Source organism: Danio rerio, chromosome 12, assembly GCF_052040795.2.
Source record: "Danio rerio strain M-AB ecotype USA chromosome 12, GRCz13ab, whole genome shotgun sequence".
Taxonomy (NCBI): Eukaryota; Metazoa; Chordata; class Actinopteri; order Cypriniformes; family Danionidae; genus Danio; species Danio rerio.
The window spans coordinates 7,073,948-7,086,998 of NC_141032.1; the positions used below are offsets into that span (position 1 = coordinate 7,073,948).

Sequence of the window (13,051 nt, forward strand, 5' to 3'; positions counted from 1 at the left end):
GCATGTCTTTAACAGCTTGCTCGCCACAGACTTATAATGGGTCATTATGAATTTGATTTATGAGGAGGTTTAGCCACTTAGAGTTTCCATCATCAGCTGATCACACTTTGCACATTCTCCAGAGTCTCGGCCGCAAGCACGCCGGCTCATAGTCACCTCATTGGCTGTACACTGGACAGGCCACTAGACTAGAATGACACACTACTAAAGGGCTAATTAGAGGGTAATCAGGACGTTTAAGCGTTTGAGAGGGTGGCAAAGGGATAATTGCCCAGACCACAGTGCTGGGACCGTCAACACGCCACAGAGTTGCTCCAGTCCCCCGCAGTAGTGAAATCAAGACCTGGCTGCAGTTCAATGCGGTCAGAAGCATGTGTGTGAAATGTGGAATGTCTGTCGAGAGCCCGCTTTTACATTCAGTTAAATTGTCTACAATTGTAATTTTCTAACTGATTTAACAACACGATTTTACAATGGCAATAAAGTGAAATCATAACAAAGTACTAAAATATCCTAAAAGTCAAGCACTCTGAGCAATTTGGTTATATATAGTCAGAATTTTTAGCCCTCCTGAATTATTAGCCTCCCAATTTCTTTTTAATTGAGAGATATTTTTTTCCCCAACACATTTCTAAAGATAATAGTTTTAATAGGTAATTTCTAATAACTGATTTCTTTTATCTTTCCCATGATGAGAGTACTTAATATTTTACAATATATTTTTCAAGATACTATTGTATTCAGCTTAAAGTGAAATTTAAAGGTTAACTAGGTTAATTAGGCAAGTTAATGTAATTAGGCAAGTCATTGTATAACGATGGTTTATTCTGTAGACTATTGAAAAAAGTTGCCTAAGGAGGCTAATAATATTGACCTTAAAATAGTTTTTAAAAATTTGATGGCGATGACAACTACAATTTCAATTGTGATCCACAGAAACCTTGCTTCGTTGCACTCTCATAGCAATTATATGCGGAGATGTGGTATTTTAACACTGCTGAAACACATTTCACAACATTACAATCTGATCAAATGCACCATTCCACCAACTCTGGAAGGTGACATTTTAGACCCTGTTTACATCTGTTTTCAGCATTGTCCACTTTGATTTGAATTTTGATCTTAGTGCCAGGTGTAAACAGGAAAGCGAGTCCATTACAAAGGTAACACAGCACAGGCTTACCTTTATGCAGTATGTTATCTCCAGTTCAGCTGTCCAGCACATTTCCGGGTTGTGTGGGAAACTGAGGACCTTCTTGCAGAGAGGTGACCGTGCCCTGAAAATGGTACGACAAATTACTACAAAATAACATATTATGGTCTTGCAAAAACTATTCTGGTATTCACATCAAGTAAAAAAAAGTCATAATGTATAGCTACTAAGGTCAAGTTAGTTTTATATTCACAGATTCAGACTTTCTCATTAATAAAATAATTTTAGAAAACTAATCAAGTTTTTAATCAAGTGCAGAACTCGACATTAAGGACCGAAAAACGGCCTGGGGCAAGCATGCAAGACGCTCGGGTCAGAATTACTGGCCCTATCGAGCCAGTGCTGCCTTGTCACTAGTTTAATTTTGCTGCGACTGTCAATTGCATGCAAATACAGTCTTGGGATGCTTTTACACCTAGACCCTTGTTTCAGAACCTGTCTTGTTTGCCCAGTTGGCGCGGTTCAATCATGCTCAGATATGCGGCAAATCAATCAGTCAGTCCGAGTTTGCCTAAATGAGGTTGAAATGAACTCAGAAGCGAATCAATTCTAGTGAGAAAGCAAAACGATCTAACAAATTCACAAACCAGGCTATATCACAAGTGTATTATAGTTGTGTAATAGCCATAAATACAGCTATATAAAGAGAGAATAATGAGTGGAGAGGGATGTCATTCCTACCGATAAATGTGCTGTTTATTCATTAGGAAAATTGAGAGATATAATCATCTGGTAATTTTATCATATTTTAATCATATAATATTTTGTATTAGGTCTATTGTTTTGTTCATGTCTGCACTGAAACCTGGAAATAAAGATTTACATTGATCTGCTTCATGATCTGACTGCATTCTCGCTTCATCTGTTTTTTTCTTTCTTTAATTTAAGCCTGTAATGCATAATTGTAGCCAACGTTCTTTAAATAGATTAATTAATTAAATAAATGGATTTTTACAAAACGTGAAAACTGAAACGAGGCTATGATAAAGTCTTACCTCTCTGATTTTTATTTGGTGACAATGTCTGTGGGTGTCAAAATTAAAGTTCACATTTTTGCTTATATATATATATATATATATATATATATATATATATATATATATATATATATATATATATATATATTCTTTATTCAGCACAACTTTTCTTTAAACACAACTGACAGTTTAAAAAAAATTATATTTGGGATTAAAATATATATTTTTATTTTTTCAAATTTAGTTGTGACACGCTACTTTGAATATTCGCTCTAAAATCACATGTAAGAATGACTTCAAAACAGCATTAGCACTATTTCATTGCCTGTGAGCAATGTTGTACTTTAATAGTCATTGGCTGCTAACATGATTTTCCTATTTAGAATTTGTAAAAAATACTTTTCTGAAATGATATTATTGAGATGAAAGTTTGAATGTGCGAATATAAAACCAACCTTACCTTAATCGATTATGTTTGGCTTTTGACACATAATTTAAAAAATGTGGATAAGAAATAGCCTAGCTATTTTTTTGATGGGGCCAGAGAAAATTTTGGCAGGGCAAGTAAAAATCTGAACAACTGGCCTGATTGGGCAGGTAGAAATAATCCTTAGCAAGGTTTCAAACCATTGTGAGCTTCTTATTTATTTATTTTTTAAAACACTATTTTGATCATTGGCTTCAACAGTAGGAAAAATAAATTAAAATCTCTTGAGTTCAACAAAAGAAAGTCAAACAGGTTAGGAACAAGCAAAGGGTGAGTAAATGATGACATTATTTTCATTTGCAGGTGAACTATCCCTTTAATTAACAAAATCCAGAGTTCCCATGTGAAATTTAAACAAGTTTATTTCTACAAACAAAATAAAAATTATGATACTTAAACCATGGTGATCACAAATCAATCAATGTGTTGATACACATAATGCAACCACGATGCTTGTTGTGAAACGGTGTTTATATAACGCCAACTTTGAGCGTCAAACAAGCTGTTTGCAGTGGCAGACGTCTGATAAACACCATTTTTTATGCGCTTTCTTGCAAAATACATGATGTAAAATTTGTTTTTACCAAAGTGCAGGATAATGCAAACGAATACACTACCCATCACTTTATTAGACTTTAATCTACTGCTTTTCAGTGTAGTAACGTTACACTCGTCATTTAGCTCACCTGGTAACATTGCACTTCCAGTGCGGGGCGCTTGTTAAGAATCCCTTATCAGAAGTTTAGACTCGTCCAAGCATGCTAAAGTGACAAGATTCATATTCAAAACCGTGTTTTGTATAAAACGTGAGCTACTTTTTAGCGGCATACACTGTACATCTCATGTTTGCCTAGAAGTGTGAACCGAGTCGGCGAGTAGGCCCTGAAAACTGAAAACAAACATTTCATTCGCCACCTGCTGGCTGACTGCAGTATTGGGAATCTCCGCCCTCTACATGTACACCAACGGGACAAATGCCAACTCCAAGAGATTGAACAAATTGAAATCATAAAAAAATGTAAAAATTAAATAATTTCTTTGAACAAAACAGCACAAATACACAAGATACTTAAAACACACCAAACGAAAAAATATTTATGTACTGAAAATCACCTAGATTTTCTCTTCAGAAATATCACGTTGTTATTTTGTTGACTAAAATGAATTTAAACATCTCGATCACATTTTTTTTGTTATTATGACCAAATGTCATTTTATGCTTTGAATGACTACATTTTCATTTCAAATTTAGAAGAAATGTTATCAGTAGTTTGCAGAACAAATTATGTTTCACTCAGCTTATTAACCAATAAGCGTTGTAAGCAGCTGCTTTGGGCCCCAGGGGATTTTTAGGGCCCCCAATAAATACATATGTATAAATCATACCTTGTTTTCTATCAAAAAAAAAAAAAAAGTAAACACTATATACTCTATAATAAATCAGATTTCCTGGGACACTAAGTTGGTTTACCTTGCTTATTGGTTAAACCGGTCCCTTCGTATAGCACCAAAATCGGTTTTATTATTATTAATAGTAGTATTAGTATTGTAGAATTGCACTATTAGATGCACTATACTTTCTGTTTTGCTCAATTTTATGAATGAGAATTATTTAGAAATGTGTGATTAATTAATTAACCCTTAATCGGCAATCAAATATCATGGGTATCCTTCACAGACTCGTACATTTACAGGTTTGGGTTACATGGCCATATTTTTCGAGCAGTGTTTTCTTTCTTTTCAGAGGCCTGCAGGACACCGACAGGATTTAATGGGGCTCTCATGGCCAAAATAACATTGTAACATAAATAAATCAGCTGCGGTCCTGACCTGTTACATATAGTCGTCTGCGGAGATATTTCTGACCTGGGGTTACCGTTGAAAGCAGTTAGTGCTGTTTAGATGAAGACACGAAGCTTAATCTTCTAAATTAAAGATGGTGCACTGCAATCTAAATACAATCATCGGTAATAAGAGAGGACACAAAAGCCATCATAAACCATAACCATGTCATCTCACACCAGTTAAACCATAAACGTGGCCCCGTTTCTATTTTAGTTCTTCCGAATCTCCATTTTAAAGGTGGAACCTAAGAATTGCTTTGATTTAGGCGGTAAGCATCACGCCAGCCTCTTGCTGTGAGAGCTGCAGTTGCCAGACTAAGCGGATTTGCACACAATTGGGGCACTTTGAATGGTTGATGGTTTGGTGGGTGGGCCCAATTTGGGCTGGTACTTACTTTTTGCAGGCTATTTGTTCCATCCAGTCATGGATTATAGGCCAGGCAGAATCTGCAGACATTTCTGTGCTGAGTTTTGAGTAAAATCTGCAGATTTATGCAGTATGTTTTAGGAGTATTGCAACTTAAAACATAATGCATGGCATATTACTTTTTTTGACTGTTATTTAAGGTTTACAATGCAAATCCAATTTGAACAACTTGCTTTGAAAACCACCTCTCACTCAACATCAGCAAAACCAAGGAGCTGGTGGTGGATTTCAAGAGAGAGAAGAGAGAACACACTCCCATCAATGGGGTACCAGTGGAAAGAGTCAGCACTTTCATGTTTCTTGAAGTCCACATCGCTGAGGATTTGACATGGACTGCCCACACAGACGCAGTGCTGAGGAAGGCACCACAACGCCTCTTCTTCCTCAGGCATCTCAGGAGGTATGGAATGAGCCCCCACATCCTCCACTCGTTCTACACTTGAACTGTGGAGAGCATCCTGTCTGGCTGTATCACCACCTGGTATGGAAATAGCACCAGCTGCAGTCGCAAAGGCCTACATAGGATTGTGCGAACTGCTGGGCGCGTAGTAGGAGGTAAGCTTCCCTCCCTCCAGGACATTTACACCAGGAGGAAAGCCAAGAGAATTATCAACAACTCCAGTCACCCAAGGCATAGACTTTTCTCTCTGTTACCTTCAGGCAGACGGGTTCCGCAGCATCCGGTCATGCTCTAGCCGGCTGAAGGAAAGCTTCTTCCCTCAGACTATCAGGCTGATGAACACTTAACACACCCCACACAGATTCTTCCATACCCTCACTGCACACCATCAATATGTAGCATGCACTGCACTTTAACCAATCCATACTTGAAACAATACTGCCTACAACTATGTGGACACCTATTCATTGCACATATCGCTGTCAATTTTACATTGTCCTGTTTTTTGGGAGTAATGCTGTCGTATTTTGCACTGTCATTGTATTTGCACTGTCTGTATGTTGCACTGTCCGTATTTTGCACTGTCATTTTGTTTGCACTGTCTGTATTTTGTACTGTCTAGAGCCAGCACCTCAGCTTTTCACTCATCATAGCACACGTGCTTCTGATGATGTGACAATAAAAGTGATTTGATTTGATATAAACATTTGAAAATTATTCAATAATATTGCCAAAATTAATGTAAAAAGTGAATAAGTGAATAAATATATATTTAAATACTGTTATGTGAATAAATAAACTCAATAATGGGCTAAAAAAAATCAGCTTACGTCAGATTTTAATGCATCTAATTAAATGTTGACTATGCCAAGAGTAAATTCCCGTAAAAAGAAGGTCGCTGGTTCGAGCCTCGGCTCAGTTGGCGTTTCTGTGTGGAGTTTGCATGTTCTCCCTGTATTCGCGTGGGTTTCCTCCGGGTGCTCAGGTTTCCCCCACAGTCCAAAGACATGCTGTACAGGTGAATTGGGTAGGCTAAATTGTCCGTAGTGTACGAGTGTGTGTGTGTGTGAATGTGTGTGTGGATGGTTCCCAGAGATGGATTGCGGCTGGAAGGGCATCCGCTGCATAAAAACTTGCTGGATAAGTTGGCGGTTCATTCCACTGTGGCGACCCCGGATTAATAAAGGGACTAAGCCGACAAGAAAATGAATGAATGAATGAATGAATGGTTTCACATTCTGTCAACACTGGCCATAATTGCATTTTAGTCTCCATACTTGAAACTATGAACCTGATCTAAAATAAAAACATTACTATTTTACTATTTAACTAGATATTTGAAAGCACAATGTTAATCATATGAAAATAGATGAAAGCAAGAATTGTACACTACAATGTTAGTTGTAAGATTTATATAAAGTAATAAATATTTTATAAAATTAGGAATGCAGAAGGCGACATGGTGGCTCAGAGGTCAGCACTGTCACCTCACAGCAAGAAGGTTGCTGGTTCGAGTCCCGGGTGGATCAGTTGGCATTTGTGTTTGAGTTTGCATGTTCTCCTTGTCTTGGCGTTGGTTTCCTCCGGGTGCTTCGCTTTTCCCCACAGTCCAAATACATGCGCTATAGTTGAATTGGATAAACAAAATTGGCTTTAGTGTATTTGTGTGGATGTGTGTTTCCCAGTACTGGGTTGCGGCTGGAAGGGTATCCACTGTGTAAAACATATGACGGAATAGTTGGCGGTTCATTCTGCTGTGGTGATCCCTGATAGATAGACTAAGCCGAAGGAAAATGAATGAATGAACACTTAGCATGGAAACCATGTTTTATCTAAACAACGTTTGATTAAATATGTAAATTTTGCTCATAAAGTAATTCACAACTTTGATTGGAACCAAAAGCTAAAGGAGTCATCGGTGTCCAAAATTTTTTGAGCTTGTCGGCTTTTGACCTCATTGTTTATGATTGGATTGCTGTAGGCGTATCAGTTATGATTAGCATTGAAGTCTGCATGGAACGTCATCACAGAACTGCCCATTATCATCCTGCTTTAATGTCTTTTAAGTTTGCTAGATTGTCCTGGCTATCAGACGTTCGCTCTTTGTTATCTTTCTTTTTGTAATAGTGTCAGTGAATCTGGTTGTCTCTCTTCAACGGAATCCGGGAAGAACATCAGACATTCCAAACCATCAAAGAATGTCCAGCTGAGATGGAATTCTGAGAACCGCACTGATTGGAGCTCCTCAGATAAACACATGCTATATTTAGCTAATAATACGTTGTAGCTCAGATCAGCCTGTTTTCTTTGATGCAGTACTCAATGATCATTTTCAAATGGCTCTTGGCTGACAAACACCAGCTAGTTATTCTAAAATAATTGGCTTCCTCGGATTGTGTGTGGTTGTCCTTGGCTTTTTTGCATACATATATGGTTTTGCCAAATTAAATAACAAGGTTGTGAAAATGAGATGTGTTGGCCAATATATTAAGTGTGAACGCGGGGTTTTGATAATAGTGGTGAGGCAAAGCTTGAAATGAAATCTTTTAGGGCCTCGCCATATTCAAAATATTTTTCAAGATGTGTACATAGTGTCTTAAAGGTATAATTCAGCAAAAAAAAAATGTATTCTGTCATCATTTAGTCTTCCTTTACTTTTTTCAAACATTTATGGGATTATTCTGTTAAACACAAAAGAAGATATTTTGAAGAAAGCTGGAAACCTGTAACCATTGGCTTCCATACCTGGAGAAAAACATACTATGTAAGTCAATGGTTACAGGCTTCCAGCTTTCTCAAAATAACCTCTTTTGTTTAAGAAACTTGTAAAGGTTTGGAACCACTTGAGGGAAAGTATATAGTTATTCATTTTCATTTTGGGGTGAGTTTGACAATTTCTGAAGGTCTTGGGTCCTCGTTATTTTTTCAACCCAGGCTCATTCTAAAAATGTAGTTCTATATACATTTCTGGAGAACGCCAAATTTGTCCCTGGAGGTACGTTTTTTTTGCAGTTTTTTTTTTTGCAAATCTATCACATGGCTGCTGTGTATGCTTTTTGAGATCTCAAATTTCTCTCGCTAGTGCCATTCGTGCCTGCACTTCTCACATAAATCCATGTGACGTGTTTAAGTTATTAAGTTATTAGAAAGGACGAAATGTAACAATCAATCAAGTCTCTAGTGATGCTGGGTGAAAATGAGAAGACACAACTGCTGGTTAAGTGTATCACATCCCCGGCTCGTTCCTGCTCACACATTAAACGTTCTCCTTTACATACCACCTCCATCCAATCCCGTGAACCTTCACCAGACTACTAATCATTTGCACCTGTTCCCCATTACCCAAGGACACTATAAATACATACCTTCTTGGTTCACTTGTTGGCCAGTATTGAAGTCAGATGGTTGTTTTCACCTTTGCTCCTTTGTCTTCTCACCTTCTTCCATGGATGTTCATTATGAGTCTTCGAGTCCTTCATACTGATCAAGGGAAGTGATTATTCTTATCTGATTGTTTACTAGAAGATCTGCTATCACTATGATGAACTGTGTGCTTGTATACTCACCTACGGATGATCTTCATCAGCTTTCTGATTTCTCTCACCAATCTAGTGGAAAGCTTATACTTGTGCAGTGTTTACCAGAAAATCCCCTGCCAACTAGATGAACTGTGTATTTGTATACTCTCCCACCGTACGTACAGCGAGCAATCTTCTAGTGGGATCGAATGCTACACTACTGATACTCAGATTGCTGTGTATGAATATCACAACAGCATATGCATCAACCCTTTGAATTCCCTTTGTGATTAGTGACATTGTTTTGAATAAAACTTGTGAAAAGATAACCACCCCTGTCTTCCTTGTCCACCAGCGTGACAAAGTGAAACAAAACGTATTTATTAAACAGATATGTCAAACAATGAAAATAGGAAATTAGATGTAATGTAAATGTAATTTAAATAACCGAATGAAACGAAAAACAGGAGTGTTGTCGTAAACACTGTTAGCCATTAGCAAAACAAGAGCTATTTGTAAATCCAATTCTCATGATGATCGTTCAACTTCTCAATAGATACTAAATTGAGCTGCACAAGCTTATCTAATAAATCGAGGCCGCTGTCGACTGACTGACTGGCCAACCGATTCCCCACCCACCCCCTCCCTAAACTCAACCGATAGTGTTTTAAAAAGCACTAATTGACTCGCCCACCCACTTCTCAAAACACAACCGGCAGTGTTTTGAAAAACAATCCAAAAAAGAAAAGCCCTTGCCTGATTTTACCACATTCTCACCTTTGTTATTTACTTGTTTATTTAATTTTTTGGCTTTTGTTTTTGTCTTACCTGCTTTCTGGAACACTTCTTCGCAGAATCGGCAGACTTGAACTGTAGTTGCAGTCAACTCCTCTCTGGATCTCAAGTCCGCCGACGTATGCTGCAAGCCACTGAACAAACAGATAACAGCGAGAAAGCCATCCATACAGAGGTATGCAGTCAGCAGAGCAGAAAGAAACGACATCATACCACCCCGTAACATTCGTTTTAAAGATTAAATGCAGCCATGCATACTTCTGGCTACATAATTTGCGATCTCCAGAAATGTATATAGGGTTACGTTGTCAGAATAAGCCTACAGTCAGTTACTTTTGTTTAAAATGCTGTGTAGAAACTGTATTAAGGCAAGGAAAGACTCTATCGTACAATACTGCGGCCAGAGGTAATGCATGCCAGACCGAAAGGCAAGATCTCAGATACAATCGGCCGAAATGAGTTTCCTTCGAAGAGTGGCAGGGCGCACTCTTTTGGATAGGCTGAGGAGCTCTGACACTCGGGAGGGGCTCGGAGTAGAGCCGCTGCTCCTCCACATCGAGAGAAGTCAGCTGAGGTGGCTCAGGCATCTGTTTCTGATGCCTCCTGGAGAGTACCTAGGGAGATGTTCCAGGCATGTCCCACCGGGAGGAAGCCTCGGGGAAGACCCAGGACACGCTGGAGGGACTATGTCTCTCGGCTGGCCTGGGAATGCTTCAGGATCCCCCCGAAGGAGCTGGAGGAAGTGTCTGGGAAGAGGGAAGTCGGGGATTCTCTCCTAAGACTGCTGCCCCCTCGACCCAGCCCCAGAAAAGCAGCATTGAATGAATGAATGAATGAATGAATGAATGAATGAAACGTGGGTACTGAGAACTCGGGACCAACGGATTTATAACGCATGGGAGAGGAAGATCCTAAGGAGGATTTATGGACCGAAGTGTGACCAAGGTGAATGGCGGATAAGCAGTAATGCAGAAGTGGCAGATATGTATGCAAAGCCAAGCCTGGTCACGGAAATAAAGAGGAACCATATAAGATGGCTGGACCACTTAAGGAGACTCCCCAAACAAAGAGCTGTTTAAAAGAGCATACAAGCTAAAACTACAAGGAAGGAGACGTCCTGGTAGTCCAAGGAAGAGGTGGTTAGATGACACAGAAGATGATCTATGTCCCCTTAGAGTGCATGCTTGGAGAAAGCAGGCTTTGGATCGGGAATGCTGAAGAGGAGTGGTGAAAGAGCAGGGCTCTACACGGGCCATAGCGCCACCGGAAGAAGAAGAAGAAATTGTATATTTGATGCAATCGTGAATTCTTTTAATTGCAAATAATCTTGAAGATATGTGCTGCTGAATGATTTCAGATCTCAGATTGCCTTACAAATGCCCCTAATTAATTTCTTTAGCATATAAAAGAACCATTTCGATCTCATAAAAAAAAAGTATTTTACGTATTGTCAGAAAGGTGGCTAATCATACGAATTCATATGATTTCACATCATTTTTTCCATATAAAATTGTATGATTTTTAAAAGGTGTGTCTCCAATATGGAAATCTGAAAAATCTGGAATCTGAGGTTACAGAAAAATCGAAATATTGAGATAATAAACATCAAAGTTAAGTTCTTCATTCATTCATTCATTTTCTTGTCGGCTTAGTCCCTTTATTAATCTGGGGTTGCCACAGCGGAATGAACCGCCAACTTATCCAGCAAGTTTTTACGCAGCGGATGCCCTTCCAGCCACAACCCATCACTGGGAAACATCCACACATACACTCATACACTAAGGACAATTTAGCCTACCCAATTCACCTGTACCGCATGTCTTTGGACTGTGGGGGAAACCAGAGCACCTGGAGGAAACCCAGGCGAACGCAGGGAGAACATGCAAACTCCACACAGAAACGCCAACTGAGCCGAGAATCGAACCAGCGACCTTGATGTGAGGCGAACGTGCTACCCACTGCGCCACTGCCTCGATAAGTTAAGTTCTTATAAATGCACATTTAAAGTACATTCACTGTAGGAAATGTAAAAAATGAAACAGGATCTCTGCTTAACATGCTAATGATTTTTGCCATGAAAGAAAAATCTATCATTTTGACCCATACAATGTATTTTTGGATTGTACCAAAAATATAACTGGAAAATAAGATATTTGTGACGTCCCTTTTTTATGAAATGAGTCCCCAAGACCCTTAAAAGTGGTCTTGAGACCATTGAGTACGAAACTACAGGACAACCAGAGAATGTCGGATAGCTTGGGGCATTTACCATACTAAAAAGACATCAGAATAATAATGGGCAGAGTTCCCCACACAGACCACAATGCTAATGATAATTGATGTCATATGTTTGCCATGCTCTTTCCAAAGACAGAGGAAAGCCAGATATTTGTGTCCTGTCCTGAAGTCTCCCACTTTTCTTGCGTCTTGGTGCCTTCATCTAATTTGTAGGTTGAATCATGAAAGCATTGCGGATCACGGTGGATGGATCAGGGCATTAATGAAATATCAGGAGGATTAGTGGTGATGTAAAGAGCCCCGGTTCGACTTAAAGGAGCCCGTTGAGGGGTCAAGAGGAGTGTGAGTGAATTAATTGGAGAAATTGAAGGCGTTGTCCTCCTTTAATCCTCTTTCAGCGTCTCATGCCATGGCTCCAGTCCACACCCTCATATGATTCCTAATCAGTCTGACTCACCGCTGAAGTAAAACCGAGTGCTTCTAATGTCGTAATAACAGAGTTTGACAGATCTTATCATCGCTCCACAAGGTGACTGTTGATGTTTGAGAGGGGGCTCCAAAACAATGCTTGAGGAAAAGGCTTTTCCGGAAGAGGGTTCTTCAACATCAAACGACTAGCCGTGCACTTAGACGTCCTCGGTTTGAGTCATTTGTTGACCTATAACTCACTCTGAACATGCTTGGTGGGGGACAAGGCAACGTGGAGCCATCGAGACTTTATAAAGTGTTGAAGGAGACAAGATTGAGATTCATGGATAAATAATGATACAGTCCAGGGAAAAAGAATTAGAGCCTGTCCAAAACACATCAACACAGACGGGAAAAGCACATTTTTGAAGACACTACATAAATAAAAACAAAAATAATTACAATATAAAGAAAATGTAGTATAAAGAAATATCAACATAAAATTTAAGAAAAAAATATTAAAACTATTTTTATATTTCAAAACTCTCAAATGATTATGAAATTCTAAAAAAAATGTAAAATAATAAAGAATGTGTTTATATATACTATTTACAATACAAAAATGACATTATTAATAAAACATATTTATTTAGAGAATAAATTTAACATGAAATACACGTGTCCTTCTATTTAATAAAGGAAGAATTAAAAACATTTCAAGAAGTAAATAGTTAAAAAAATTCA

The 13,051-nt window shown here is 38.5% G+C and overlaps 1 long non-coding RNA gene across 6 annotated transcripts in view; it reads right to left on the reverse strand.

Moving 5' to 3' along the window:
* The window catches only part of LOC147834386 (uncharacterized), a 310,219-nt gene extending 306,651 nt beyond the window's left edge, over positions 1-3,568 (reverse strand). For all 6 annotated transcript variants that reach the window (XR_015503845.2, XR_015503844.2, XR_015503846.2 and 3 more), the window contains exons 1-2: positions 3,364-3,568; positions 1,184-1,277 (exon numbers count right to left, since the gene is read on the reverse strand). This is a non-coding gene — a long non-coding RNA (uncharacterized LOC147834386). The remainder of the gene's footprint in view (positions 1-1,183; positions 1,278-3,363) is intronic.
* Between the last annotated feature and the right edge of the window lie 9,483 nt (positions 3,569-13,051).